Below are 15319 nucleotides of genomic sequence, written 5' to 3'. Positions count from 1 at the left end.
GAGGGAGGGAAAAATGGGTAAAGGGAATCAACTGTATGGTGATGGATGGAAAGTTTTGGCGGTGAGCACACTGTAGCATATATAGAAGTACAATTATAAGGTTGGATACATGAAACTTATATAATGTTATAAACCAATGTTACCCCAATAAGACACTAAAAGAAAAACAAACGCAAAAACCAAAACAGAACAAAAGTTTTAAGGAAGAGAATGTGCAATTGAGGCTGGGTAAGAAATAGGATTGCAGAAGGCAGGGGAAGGACAGGTCTGAATCCACAGTCATTGAATTGATTTTTGTCTCTGTCATTTGCAACAGAAAGGGTCCTATTATGGTTGTGGTGCGGCGGGGATGAAGGCAAGACAGGATGACGCACATAAGGGTGGGGGAGCAGCAGGATGATGCAGGGGAAAGAACACAGTCCAGGAGAGACCTGGGTCCTCAGCTCTTTGTCATTCGGAGCCTCCTGGCCTGGCGCAAGTCACTTCATCTCTCCGCAAACGACATTAATAACGTTCCTCCTGCAGGATTACTGTAAGAACTCTATGCGAGCATATGTGTGAAGCACCCAACACAGCGGTACAGCTCCTGGACGGTATCATATGTTGACAATATTTTCACTTCCTTTTCTGTGAACTGCAGGCTACATGTGGTGTGTCTCCCAGACCCAGCTTTAGGTCTGAAGACTCATCCCCCAGCTGACATGCTGACCCAGGAAGGCTCTTGGGTGAGCTGCTGTCAGGGAACTCTCCTCCACCAAAGCGTAACCTCACCCAAGGCCATGTTCCCCTCACCTCGCTTCCCACCGCCCCCTGAAGCTTGCATCCAATCGATAACTGGATTAGAAGAGGCTGAGTATAAAAACCCAAGCCCCAAGCCTCAGTTGGGGACGACACTGAAGGCCACTCAGGAGCTCCCTGTGGAAGAGTGAGATCAGCTGGGGCCTCTGTTGCAGCTGCAGCAGGGTTCAACTTCCCCCTCTGCTCAGCCCTGCTACCCGTACTCCCCATCGGTGTTGATTCTGAAGGCACTTCCCCAATAAGCTTCCTATAGCAAATCTGCATCTCCACCCCTGGTTTCCTGGGAACTCGACGGAAGACAGTACAAAGTCAGTGCATTTGAGGGAGAGAGTTCTGATGGACGATAGAGAGGGGGTCTTGATGTGGAGAAGCAAGCTAGCACGTGCCTGCAATATTCCAAGAGTGACGGGAAGAGGGCTCGGGGGTGGGTGGGGGGGTCGTGCCGAGTGCCCCAATGATGTAACCTGCTTTGATGTTCCATGACGCTAAGCCTAAGCAAGAAGGCAAATCCAGATCTAACGCTGTCTCACCAAATGCAACTCAAAGGCCTCTGGCAAAACTGTGGAGTGTTTGCCAGCCGTCGCGGGCAGCTGAGTCTGTCAGAGTGCGCGGGGCGATCGTCACCGCCACCAGAACTGGGAGGTACAGTGGGTTTCCTTTTCGAAAGTTCACAACTTGTCTCCCTTTGGCAAATGCACATCATAGCAGATATTAGGCATCTACAAAGCCCTGGGAGCTGATGACAAGCGAAGATGATCTTGTTTTCCAATGAAAAAATAACAGATACGTTTTTAAACTTTCTCTATTTCCATTCTATAAAACAACTGTTTTTTTTTTTTCTTTCCAATTACAAAGAGGAACATGCTCAAATCTTAAAATTTGGAAAACGCAGGAGAGGAAAAAGAGGGAAAGTTATCCAGAATAACTTCCAGGGATATCTGTGGCTGCATTTGAGTATATGCCCTTCCAAACTTTTTCCTAAGTATACACACACAAATGCACATTCCTCAAAAATGTTTTCACACTGTACAACTGTAGCTTGCTTCTTCCATTTGGCAGGGCAGTGCATCTTTTCTTCCATATTAATATTTCTTGGGACATGATTCTTAGTGGCTGCCTGACATCCCCATTTTATAGATGTAGCGTAATTTATCTAACCAACCCCTTATCATTGGACAGTTAAGATCTTTCCAATTAAAACAGTGCAAAGAGATATAATGCTGAGAACTCCTCCTGAAGACAGTAGGAAGATGGATTTTTCCCTGTGAGAACGCCTCCATGGAGTCTTTCTACATGTATCAGAGTTGACACTTCATTATTCCCGCCGTCCTTCTTCCACTCCAGAGACGTGTGTGGGCTCCAAACAGACAAATGTGTGAACACAGATGCGAAACTTACCTCTCCCAATGTTCTTCATTGGGGGAAACAATGAGGGCGAAGGAAGGAAGTCTGTAGGATTTGGATTACACATGAACCCCTGTAATCTCTGGACATGCTGCCCACGGAAAGCCAGATGACTGAGAGCACAGAGAGAAGCGGGAGAGTGGGATTTAGTCGGTGAGCTGAGGTCACAGCGGAGCGCAGGACAGTTGAAACCCCCAGTTTGAAGTTCTCACCCCACGTGTGTGAACGCTCGGCATTTGAAAGCCTGCTCTTGGACCCAGACAGAGGTTAATTAAGCCACAAATGAACGAGGGTTTCTACTTTCACGTGCAGCCTGCCACTGGCTGAGAACTTTCTTCTGCAGCAACTACAACTTTCACGCGGTCATCTCCATTAGAAAAAAAAAGAAAAGAAAAGAAAACAAGAGGGTTTAATTGGGCCTCTCTGCTGCCAACTTGCTTGCAGACTATTTTTTTAAGGGAGATTACTTTGGTCCGGGAAGATTCTGGTGGGAGCGAGACCCACACTTTATCTTCCATCTGCCTTCTAAACAAGAGGGCTGTGTATGCTATCGACTGATTAACTGATTTCTTTAGAGTACAAAGGAGTATTTGTGATGAAGACAACAGACAGGGAAAATCAATTATTTACTGAGGAGGCTGCGATATAAGTTACATTTGATTAAACTCAGAGATAAATCCCAGTGATGGAGGGTTTAAGTGGAATGTGCTGGAATAGACAGTGACTAAGTGCCCCCCCCGACATTGCCAGTAATGAATGCAAGGGTACAGGCCCCACCCCAACGCCCCTGGATTTCTAACACAGGCAGCCTAATAGTCATGCATTCATGCCACAAACATGTGTTGAATGCCTACTACATAGCACTGGCCCAGGTCCCAGGGAAGAGTCATAGACAAGAGAGAGAAAGCTCCTGCTCTCCTAGAGCTTCTCATCTGAAGGGGAAAGGAAGAGAATTAGCCGGTAAATAAATAATGAACGAGATCCTTCCAGAGAGTGGTAAGTGTTATGAAGATGATGAAACAGATTGATGAGATGAAGAGTGACTGGGGGCAGGGTGGGGAACAATTAATTTCGACAGGCTGGTCCAGGAAGGCATTGCTGGAGAAATGACATTTGAAAGGGGATGTGAACAACGAGTAAAGGGCAGTCATGCAGAGAGGGAGTGCGTTTGGCCTGTTTACAAAACAGAAAGAAGCTAGTGTGATGGGAGCAGAACCAGGGAGGAAGGGATGGGAGCGGCACAGGAAAGAGGGAGGCAGGGCTCCTTCATGTGTCGCTTTAGAAGGTCAGGTAAGGAGTGTGGATTCAGTTCTAAGCCCAGCGAAACACCATAGTAGGGCGGGGGCAAGCGGGGGTTATGCAGGTAAATGGCCGCATTTATTTTTTTAAACATCTTTATTGGAGTGTAATTGCTTTACAATGGTGTGTTAGTTCCTGCTGTATAACAGATTGAATCAGCCATACGTATACATATATCCCCATATCTCCTCCCTCTTGCGTCTCCCTCCCACCCTCCCTATCCCACCCCTCTAGGTGGTCACAAAGCACTGAGCTGATCTCCCTGTGCCATGCAGCTGCTTCCCACTAGCTACCTATTTTACACTTGGTAGTGTATATATGTCCATGCCACTCTCTCACTTCGTCCCAGCTTACCCTTCCCCCTCCCCATGTCCTCAAGTCCATTCTCTACATCTGCGTCTTTATTCCTGTCCTGTATGGCCGCATTTTGTAATGATTTCTCCGACTGCTCTTTGGCAAAAGGGGGTGAAGTCGAAGCAGGCGGTATCATAGTGATCCAGGTGAGAGAGGAGACAAGGAGGGTGGATTAAGACGTAGAGAAATGGGCTCAATCAAAACAGACACTGCAGGAAGAGCAGACAGGGCTCATTCATAGATTGTCTGTGGGAGAGACAGGAAAAGGGAGGAATCAAGTATGACTCTTGAACTTGGCTTATGGACCCTGAGTGGAAGGCAGTGTCTCTTCCTGAGACAAAGCCATTCCAACCAGTGATGGAGACAAAGCCAAAGGAACCGGGTGACTTCATGTTCCCTTCAAGGCCTGTGTGGAGCGTGTGCAGGATTCGGGAGAGGACAGAGGCAACCTCCTGTTGCCTGTTCTGCCACGAGGGCCCCAGGCCCGACTACGTCACAGTAAGTTCCTTATTTACAGTATGGAATAGACAAGACCTACCTGGATGTTTAGGAATGTACCCTGGATGTGTGACAGTGGTCCATCTGACATAGAGGTGCTCCATAAATATGAGTTCTTTCCACTCCAGTTTAAATGTAGCCCGAGAGTTCAGACTGAACCATGTCTATGCTGAAAAACCATGGCTTCTTCTGAGCATGACATCATCATATATGATGACATCATCATATCGGTGACATCATCACCGATTTTCTTCTTTTTTACTGCTTTTGTCTCACTGACTATGTGAGAGTTGGGACCTGGCCTCATTCATCAAGACTAGACAAGTTTTAAGATATCTGTCCAATCTCAGTGATTGAACCCCCAGCTGACCGCTCTCTCCCACAAAGCGGTATCATCACAGCGGCCGTGTTTATACAACATGACCCGACCCTCTGGCCCCTCTTGACTGAACCAGATGGTGACACCTGGGCCAAGCTGTGTTGATCAGAGCCCCATCCTTGGGAATTGAGAATTGAAGCAGAGAAAGGAGTCCATCTTTCCTTGTGACTAGATTATAGAATTCTGGGTGGCCAACTTTTCCTGCCATTGGCCTAGGTAAGTGAAAGGCCAATCATATAAAAAGCCAAGGGAAAAGATGCTCTGGAAGAAGTGACCACAGAGAGAAATTACTGTTGGGGTCCTTACTGATTGAAAATTCCTGGTTCATCTTTCCAGAGGCTCAGCTCACACATGCCCTTCCTTAGGTCTGTGAGACAACTCTCAGTCCTTAGGATGTGTCCCTCTGTTATATTCAAGTCCATTCAAGTTGACTTGCATTACTTGCAACAACAAAACTTTCATTAATAATGGATGTGAATTTCTGTACATCTGGCTCCTGGCCCACCTCTGCGTGGCCAGGAGACGGTCACTAAATGCTTGCCGAAGGGAAGGGATGTAGATGGTGGTACCCGGGTCACTGCCCCAGGGAACGTGTTCTATCTCTGATTCTCTCTCCCTAGAGTCATACCTGCTAATACAGTCATGAGAAGAGAAAGAATGTGGATTTTGATGATCTCTCCCCTGCTGTCATCACCAAGATCTCAAACCTCAAATTGCTTAATTTTGTAGTTTATCTCCCTGGAGATTAACTTTAGCTTTCAGTTAATTTAATAGGTAAGAGCCAATTATCTTCTAAGCAACTTCTTTTTTCTCCTTTCTGCCAACAAGGAAAAACAGACAAGTCTTTTCCATCGGGTAACAAAAGCATGAACGCCTACACAGCCTTGCTAATTTCAACAAAGCCCCTCCCTTCCAAGGAGCTCAATATGGTTGCAAGCACAGTCCTAATGCTTCTTAAACTACTGTAGTAAAGTGCCAGGGAGAAAATGTGACAAGTGTTGATCATCAGCAATAATAAGATATAATGGATCAGTGGAAAACAGAAATAAGTATTAAATCTTTTTTAGTTTAATTCAGCCAACACCTTGTGAGCATCGTTTATGTAACTGACATCCCGGGGCTGGAGCTGCCCACATGTTAAACATCTGCTATGTTCCAGGTACAGTGATAAACATTTTTGCATACATTACTTTTCATTTAGTTCATACAACAGCCCTAAGGGGTACTATGACCTCCCTTTGTGCAGATGAGGATACAGGTTTCTGAGGTCAAGAAACCTGCCCAGAGTTCACACAGCCAATAAGAAGATGTGATCCACCAGGATTCACTCCAGCTATGTTTGTTTCCACATCTGTCTGTGTTCTCCACTCTACCTACGTCATCTCCCTGAGGAGATGAGTAAATGGAATTACTCCCTTTAAGAAGTCCCCAGTCTAACGGAAGAAACACAGTTTCATAAAAAGGCGGTGTCTCATAAATGAAGGTGCCACCAATGTACTAAGAGAGGAACAGGGAAGAATCCTACATTCTGATGGGTGGGACAGGGCTGGCTGCATGGGCAGTTCCGTGTGGGACTGTGGGATGCAAAGCCTTCCAGAGCAAATCTTTTAAGGTTTCCTGACAAAATAGATATATTCATCATTGCACACTTAGTAAGGCCCAGGGAAGTGGTGACAAACATCATAACTGAGGACCAATTATGCACTGTTTATGCCGTCAATGACACTATGAGGGGGGTATTATTATTTTTTCAATTTTAGAGATGAAGAAAGCAGCGTTCCCGGTGGGTAGGTGATTTCTTCCATGTCACATAATCTTCATTTGGCTGCCAATTATTTCAAACCCAGGCCTTTGTGACACTAAATAATGTACCTTCCCTGCTAGGCCATGTCTTCCAAAGAATGGAAAGACAAAAAAGAAGAAACAACAGAGCTACAAATTATAGATGGCAATAAATTATAAGGCCTTTCTCTACCCTCAAGGAATTTACAGTCGAGTCAGGGAAGTAATACATAAACCTCTTAAAACTGAAACAAAGAATCAAGATAGGAAAACAAGTTAAGAACACTAGAAGTCATGGCCCAGGTTGGCCCAGGAATAACTAGCATATATATTATACTGAGTATTGTCCTAGGGATTTGGAGGAGGGAAACAGGACTTTGAAGCAAGGTCCTTGGAGGAAGTTTTCAGGGAGAGGTGGGACTAAAGCCAGGTCTCAAATGATACGCATGATTTACGTGAAGTGGGGGATGGAGGAAGAGCCTCCACCACGGTTAAAGGCAAAAGCAAGATCAGAAAAGTTGCAAAGGAGCCTTTATCTGACTCTGCACAGTAGTAACTGCTCCACATTATTGGGCATCCCTCCTAAGCCAGGAATGGTACTAGGCACATGACAGATGATGCCTACATACAGAAAATACACTGGCACTCAGAGAGGGGCATGAGTTGTCCAAGTCAGACAGCCAGCAAGAGGGCTGCATTCAATGGTGCCCGTCTGACTCCAAGGTTCATGCTCTTTCCACTACGATCCACCACCTGTGAAGTCTGGGCTCAGATTCTGGAGGGTTGTGAAGCCCAGGTCAGATTTTTTCTGTGGGTGTTCAGGATGTCTTTGTTCAGGGACATGATTATGACATGGTCAGAGCTGCATTATGGGCCGGAACTCAGTCTTTTACCCCCATTTCAGGAAAGGACTCAGTGACGAGTGAAGCCTCTCAAAGGCAACCAGGACCTGGACAATCTACAAACTGACTTATCTGGTTCCAAAGCCACTAAAAACGCCACAACAACAGGCCACTAAGGAGTCGATGACATGGGATGTGCTCTCATGAAGGCCGCCTCATCAAGGAATTGTTATTGCAATGGTCCTCTCTCCACGCTCACTCTCCTTAGCCCCTCCATACAACTGGACTTCTCACTGCCTCCTCTTTCTTGAAGAAGTCACTCTTCTTATGCTTCTGTGACCATTTTGGTTCTCCTCCTTCCCTAACCAGTGCATCCTTTCTTTCCAGATCCTTAACAGAGGTTTTCTCTAACATTCTGTCCAGGGTCTTTATTTCGTACTTGACAATCTCACCCTCTCCTACATGACACCTTTGTCAACATATTTATCTTCAACGCCTCTCCTAGGCCCCGTCCATGCCCACCTTCTTATCTACCTTCTAAATTGTGGCATCTAAATTTCTTACAATGAATGGAATGTAATATGTACAAAACTGAGATGAGCAATTTCTCCTTTACTCAGACTGGCTCTTCCGTTTCAGTGCCAAGTACCACTGCCACCTCCCCACCACCATCCCCCAGGAAGCCTCACCAGGCCAAGTTTATGTGCAGTCGCTGTACAACCTAACTATTCGTTTATGGCAACAACGGCGACAACACCCAGCACACTGTGCAATTACTCGCAGGTCTGATGTACCACTTGTGATTCTTATTCATAATTGAGACTTCAGTGTCTAAGACGGTGCCCAGTGCAATGCAGATAACATGTGTCAAATAAATGAATGTCACGGGCAGTCTCTCCTTCACCCAGGTAGAAACTCTGGAGGGACTTTCATCTCCCTTTCACCTTACTGTGGCTTTCACACAGGTTCTAAGAATTGTAAATGATATTTCTAAAATATCCTCACTGTCACCACATTCATTCTGGTCCTTATACCTCCCCCTAGATAATTCCATGGTACCCTGGTTGACCTGACAGTTTTTCAGGTAAACTGGTTTACCTGACAATTTTTCCCTACTCCAGTCCATCTGATAAAGAACTGTAAGATGCTCTTCAGACAGTATACATTTATAAATGTCATTCCATTATTCACAAGTCTTCAAAGGTTCCCCTTCCCTCCAAACAAAATGAAACAGAAATTTCTCATTCATTGATTCAATGTTTCATCAAGTATTTACCATACACCTACTTGCTAAGCATTGGGGAGCTAGAGGCGAGCTTTATGGACACATTCCCTGCCCTTGTGAAGACCACAGTCTTTTCAATTAGAAAGAAAACCCATTTTTAATTCCTCACTCCCATTTTCCCCAACATAAGATCCTGGCTTCAGTCAAATAAAGCCCATTGGAACCCAGGTCCCCAAATATATCCTCCATGTTTGCACACCTGTGCATTTTCCTGCACGTTTCCTTTGTCACAAGCAAGAGCCTCTCTTACCCCACCAGTCCAAAATGTTGAGAGTCTTCCCTCCTGGTTCTCTCTTATGTGATGAATTGAGTTCCTTCCAAAATGCTATTTTTCCCTTGATCTCTCTCCCTCAATCTATGAATTCCACTCCCTGACATTCCCAACTGTCCCTTTCCCTCTAGTTCACATTGAAAAGTCTCTTATGAACTAAAGAAATACACATAAATAAACTGAAACAGGCACACACACACATTAAACCAAAGAACTCAACTGATTTACAAAACACATTTTCTAACACAGCTAAAATCGAGTCACAGACGGAGTCACCCAACAACCTTACAGGTATGTGTATCCCCTTAGCAGTTACAGAGAAACTCACTCTTCAACAAGTTCTTTTTGTTTTTGTTAATATTTATTGAGCACTTACTATGTGCCAGGCTTGGTGCACATATTTTGCAAGCATCACCTCATTGGTTTCTCACAAAAATCCCTTACCGTAGACACTGTTAGTCTCCCTACTACAAAAACGAGGAAACCAAGGCTTACAGAGGTAAAGGGGCTTGGCCAAGGTCACACAGACAGCTGGAATTTATCTGAACTCAAGCAGTGTGATTTTTAACCATTAACAACACCCTGCTCCTTTAGGTATATAATTGATGAATATAATAAACCTAGCAAAGTGCTTAGCACATAGGAATCATTCAATAAATGTGACAGATGACAGATGCGGGAGAGAGAAAACAGGCTGACAGATACACACACAAGTGCAAGGCACATTCACCTACGCTATTGCACAAAATCCTGGCAACAGAGCTGTCAGGTACTTATTATGAACCTATTTTCCAAATAAAGATACTGCGATGCTGGCAGGTACAGGGGCTTTGAAAAGCTTTCCCACCTAGTAACTTGGCAGGTGTAGGATTGGAAGGCACATCTCTGAGTCCAGCTCCAGTGGCCTCTGAGATGGCCCCATTGTCTCTTTTCTCTGCCAAACCTATACATCCCTCATCTTCTTTGTATTCCTGCAATGTCTGGGAAAACAAAAGGGATGGCTCTGTTCCTCAAAGGCCTGGGGTAGATGTGAGTTTTGGAGAGGTCATGGGTTGGCTACTCTTTGCTCTGTCTCTGCATGGAAATCACCCACAGGTGTGGAGCTTTTGATACTTCAAACATCCTGTCTCTGCTGGAATTTTGCAGCCTGCAGGCGGCTCGCTCTGTGGGGGCCCTGGCTCCCTCACTGCCGCCTGGAACACTTGAAGGAGCTGAGATGCTAGGTTCTCAGATCAAGGCAAAGGGTTCAATATGGCTCCGGAGAAAAGAGGACACTGTTTTGCGTTGTGGCTGGAAAACTCTCCTCTGAGTCAGTGGACGAGGGCTGCTGGTTCCCAGAGTTTGAATTTCTTTTTCTTTTTTTTTTTTTTTTTTTGCGGTACGCGGGCCTCTCCCAGTTGTGGCCTCTCCCATTGCAGAGCACAGTCTCCGGACGCGCAGGCTCAGCGGCCATGGCTCACAGGCCCAGCCGCTCCGCGGCATGTGGGATCTTCCCGGACCGGGGCACGAACCCGTGTCCCCTGCATCGGCAAGCGGACTCTCAACCACTGCACCACCAGGGAAGTCCTAGAGTTTGAATTTCTTTACATTAAAGTTGCTAAGAGTGGTGACAGGATGCTATCGTCCAGTCAGGTGGAGGTTTTTCCATGTAGCATCAACACTAAAGCAAAGCTGTACCAAATAGGGCCAATTTCAAGGAAACGCCCAGTGAAGCACCAGGGCATGGCCTTGACCATGAACCCAGAAGGAGCTCCCTTTTACATTTAAAAATTGCTCAGTTAATATGAATGGCAAAGTGAGGTGGTCTGTGTTCACTGTGTACAATGCAAATCACTCAGGATGGTTTCAGGGAAGCAGCTCTCCTTGGTACCTCCTGCTGGCTCCACACACCTGCGAATATCTTTTCCTGCTAGTGGAGAAACAGGAGACCTAGAAGAAAAGAACCCCTCTTTTCCCAGCTCTCTAAGACGCCTTTAAAAATGTTGTTTCAAGATTACAGAGACAGCAATGTGTTTACATCTGCTGTTCCTTTTCAGGTCGGCGTCACGAGGCTGTTCTTATTGTCAAATCTCCCTCAGCAGGATGTGTGTGCCGAAGATGACGGCACACACTACCCGGAGGATTAAAAAACACATATTACATATCAGAGAAAAGAGGATGCCTCTTCTCTGTGCTCTTGGGAAGATCAGAAATGGTGTGTGCTGCACACCCAGGTGTATGTCCCTGCAGAGAGTCCCGCAGCACGCTTACGGGGATACATTTAAAGGAGGCCCCAGGAGGAAGAGGGACAGAGTGAAGAAAGGTCAAGAACTAAATTGACTGACAGATGTTCATCAGTGTCCTAGGGCTGTTGGAACAAAGTACCACAAATAAGCCGCTTCAAACAACAGAAATTTATAGTCTTACACTTCTGGAAGCTAGAAGTCCAAGGTCAAGGTGTCGACAGGGTTGGTTCCCTCCGAGGGCTGGGAGAGAGACCCTGTTCCATGTCTCTTGGCTAGCTTTTGATGGCAATCTTTGGTGTTTCTTGGCTTATAGATGCACAACTCCAATTTCTGCCATTCATCTTCACATAGGATTCTCGCTCTGTGTCTGTCTCTATGTACTAATTTCCCCCTTTTGTGAGGACAGCAGTCATATTGGATTAGGACCCGCCCTGATGGGATCATGTTAATTAATTACATCTGAAACAACCCTACTGTCAAGTAAGGTCACATTCTCAGGTGTTGGGAGTTAGGACTTCAGCATATGAAAATTGGCTGGCGGGGGGGAGGGGGGACACAATTCATAACGCAAACGCTTTATCCATGTTAGCTCACTTGATCTTCAAAACAATTTCATGGGGGAAAAAAAGACATTATGCTTCCCTGTCTACTGATGAAGAAGTGGAAGCTCAGCAAAGGTGCAGTGATTTGGCCAAACTGCATAGGTAGGAAGAATGGAGCTGACATGTGAACATGAACCTGATGACCCAGTCCGTGCTCTTTCTGCTACATAACCTCCGACCGTAATAAAATATTTGGTTACCTGGTCTGCCTGCTGCCACTGATGACTAGTCCCAAGTGTTGGTCCTTCATAATGAGCCCTGACATCAGGAAAATAGAGCTGTATGTTACAGGCATAGTGATCAAAGGACACGACCCTCGCTACCACTCACTTAACGCCCGAAGCAGTGCGGATACCAGATCATGGGTTATCAAAGCCAGAAACACCCCCCAGGTGGAGTGAGAGCTAACTGCCAAAGAGAAAAGCAGGTGAGAGACGAGAGTGTATTCTGTGGCTCGCGCTAGAGAGCTTTCTCAAATTCAAGCAAGCTAGAGCAGAAAGGGTCTTCCTCTCGACACTTCATCAAGGCCATTTCATTTCCTTTCTTTCTCACTTGGCATAGGGGCCCAAGCAACATTTTACTGTTTAGACATGGTTTCAATAAAGAGGATTTGATTCTTATTAAGAGTTGCCAACAATTGGAGAGTGTATTTTTTCGCCAGGAAGGAAGAATCGCGGCAAGTTCAGTCCATGCAGGGGGCTGTGAGGCTCTTGACTGTTTGATTTGAAAGTTTGGAATTTCATGAAATTTCTCTTTTGCCTTTTCATAGACTTAGATCTAAAAATGAGTAGCGTATGGTCACTGCCCTTAAGAAGTTCCTAGGATTGGAATCATGTTTGTTTCCTTTTGCAAGCATTCTCTTGTCTGGTGGCAAACCTCTGCATAAGAAGTTTGATAACTTGATCTCAGCTGGCAGCAGGCTAGACTGAAACCAAAAGGCAGAAGCTTCCCAGAAGGGTGCTTGAGAAAATCAGACTGACTTGGAACTTGTGTCCCCACCATTCCCATCAGGATCACGTCACTGGCCTTATAGACTTGGCACCTGTGATGGCATCTCCATACACCCTCACCTGTCCACATGTCAGCCCCTAGCATTTGCTCTTGGCATCCCCACCCCAGACACAGGCCTCTTGGCCAGAATTCTCCAGCCCTCCCCTAAGAGTTATCCCCAACCTTGTTCAACTGCAAAAATTAAAACACATTTTCAGAAGGCCTACTAGATGCTAAGCGATATAGTGGAGAGAAAGCAAACAACGTTGACATGCCCTTTATCCTCAGCAAGCTCACAGGCTAGCAGAATAACTAAAGATGTAAACCAATGAAAATATAGTGATTGAATTGATGGGAGTGAGAAAAGAGGAAAAATTTAAGCTACAGTTTTCTGAGATCCTACTATGCACTCATCACTTTTTTTATGTTAGTCATGTAATTTATATGCCTTACTTTAACTTACATCAAATCCTCAAAACAACTCTGCAGGAGAGGTACAGGAGAAAACCTCTTAAGTAACCAATGTGCCGGATTTGACCCCTCTCACTATCTGATGCTGGCTTCACTATGAACACTAATGTCAGGTGGGCTACTTGATTTCTGTTTGATTCTGTTAAGTTAGATGTTTACCAAGAGTCTCACACATCTGTTACCATACCTGCTTATGAGTTATACTTGTTATAGTAAGTATATAATTATTAAATATTACATATATCAGTGAAACATGAATCCAAAAAAAGGGAGGTGTTATTTCTATGAAAATGAAGTTCAGTAATTGGAAACAATCAAAATGGCCAAGTGGTGAAAAGAAAGTGTTATAAAAAAAAATTAAGTGAAAAAAGCACACAGACCCAGATGGATTCTACATTCTGGTTACTTTGCAAGTGTTTTAAAATTCTCATGCCACTTTAAAGAAACCAAAACTGGTAATCATAGAAGACATGTTTCATGGGCATGGATTTTATTAGAAGAGCAGACAGCATTCCAATTAGCAAAACTGTATTCCAAGAAAAGTCCTTATACTGACATCAAAAGGTCAATAAATTGATGTACACTTATTATATAGCTTCAGTTGAAATAAAATGCAAAGGAAAACATGACTCATTTTTTTTTTAATGATTTCAGATTTTAAATAATTTTTTTGGATTGCCTGACCAACTGCAGATTCCAATCTTCTCTGCTAAGTTCTATTAGCAGGAAGATTTCTCTTTTGGGTTAATGTACTATTACCCAAGGAACTCTGGGGGAGCCTTCCTGCAAAGTAGGTCAGTTCCTTGCTATATAATTCTGATTATGTCAAAGCATTTATTCATGAGTTTTCTAATTCAACCCACTTCAAATAGAGTCGTATTTATATCACCACAAAAAATTACATCCAAATTACAACTAAAGCCTTTGCATTTAGCTCTTCGGTGAACACTAGGCATGCATGGCATGTCTGCGCTGAAATAGTAGGGCCCCAACATAGCATAACAACGGCCCAACCTGGAGAATTTCTCAGAAAGCTTGCTGTCTTCCTGTACCTCCAGGGCAAACATGTACAAGTAACAAGGTCATAGGGGCAGGATGAGGAAAGAACTCTAAAGCACACACTCATGGAAAAATGTACCGGGAACAACTTAAGGAAACTGCTTAGTCCAGTATCCGGTCGAGAATCAGCATTCTGCAAAAGGTAGGAGGAGATATTATTGTCATCATTGTTTTTATTTTGTTTTAGGCTTTGTTTGTTTGTTTTTGATTGTTTATTTTCCTGTCCAGACCAAATTACGTCATTCCATGAATTTTTTTTTACAAGAGCTGTTCACCTCCAAAACAGTAAGATACAAGATATATTAGATGTTTGAGTGTTGCATGTTACATACTCCCCTAAAATCACAATGTAGGTATTATAAATAAACTTTAGGTACTTGACCACCCTTGGCTATTCAGTTATGGACTCAGTCCTCCTTATGTTTCCGACAGCTTTATGCATTTTATGGCATCTTTGTCAAAAACTGAGAATATGGCTTCCTCATTTGTTAGAGGGAAGCAGGTGACTAAGATTAAGAAGGGACATGGGACAATTCTGGGGTGCTAGTTATGTTGTAATGTCTTGAGTTGGATATGCGTTTTATAGGTGTTCATTTCATAATCATTCATTAGGCTGTCCATTTATGTCTTATTCATTTTTCTGTATTTTTTCTATCTTTATCATGTTACATAATACAAAACTGAAAAAGAAGAAAGCCAAACATATACAATCACATATGGAAGATACCTAACGAAGTGCGAGGCACCCATTAGGTACGATAAAAGGGAAGCCCCCACAGCTACCTCCCAGAGATTAAAGGCTAGCTGAGAAGGAAACAGGAAACACAACATTTTAAAGGTTTTCTTTAACTAAAAGCAGTTAACTCGGGTTACTTTTAATGGAGGAGGAATGAATTTTTTATTTGGGGAGAAGAGTGTCATCAGATTTCAACCTCATCTAGAAACCCTGCAATTCCAGATTCAGACTCCACGCAGCCTAAGGGCACCTGGGGTTTGGAGCGGGTTACAAGTGAGGCACCCTGTTTAGTGATGTGAGGCTGCTCTTCCGGGCTGTGGTGCT

At 44.4% G+C, this 15319-nt stretch overlaps 1 protein-coding gene across 7 annotated transcripts in view; it reads right to left on the bottom strand.

Annotated features, from left to right (window-relative positions):
* DAB1 (DAB adaptor protein 1) overlaps positions 1-15319 on the bottom strand; it is a 417476-nt gene that overhangs the window by 155792 nt on the left and 246365 nt on the right. The window lies entirely within an intron of this gene.

The sequence above is a fragment of the Aethalodelphis obliquidens genome, unplaced genomic scaffold (assembly GCF_003676395.1).
Source record: "Aethalodelphis obliquidens isolate GAN/ISIS:26980383/991018 unplaced genomic scaffold, ASM367639v1 scaffold9, whole genome shotgun sequence".
NCBI classification, from domain to species: domain Eukaryota; kingdom Metazoa; phylum Chordata; class Mammalia; order Artiodactyla; family Delphinidae; genus Aethalodelphis; species Aethalodelphis obliquidens.
The sequence above is the reverse complement of the archived record's forward strand: the minus strand, read 5'-3'. Positions and strand labels throughout refer to the sequence as shown.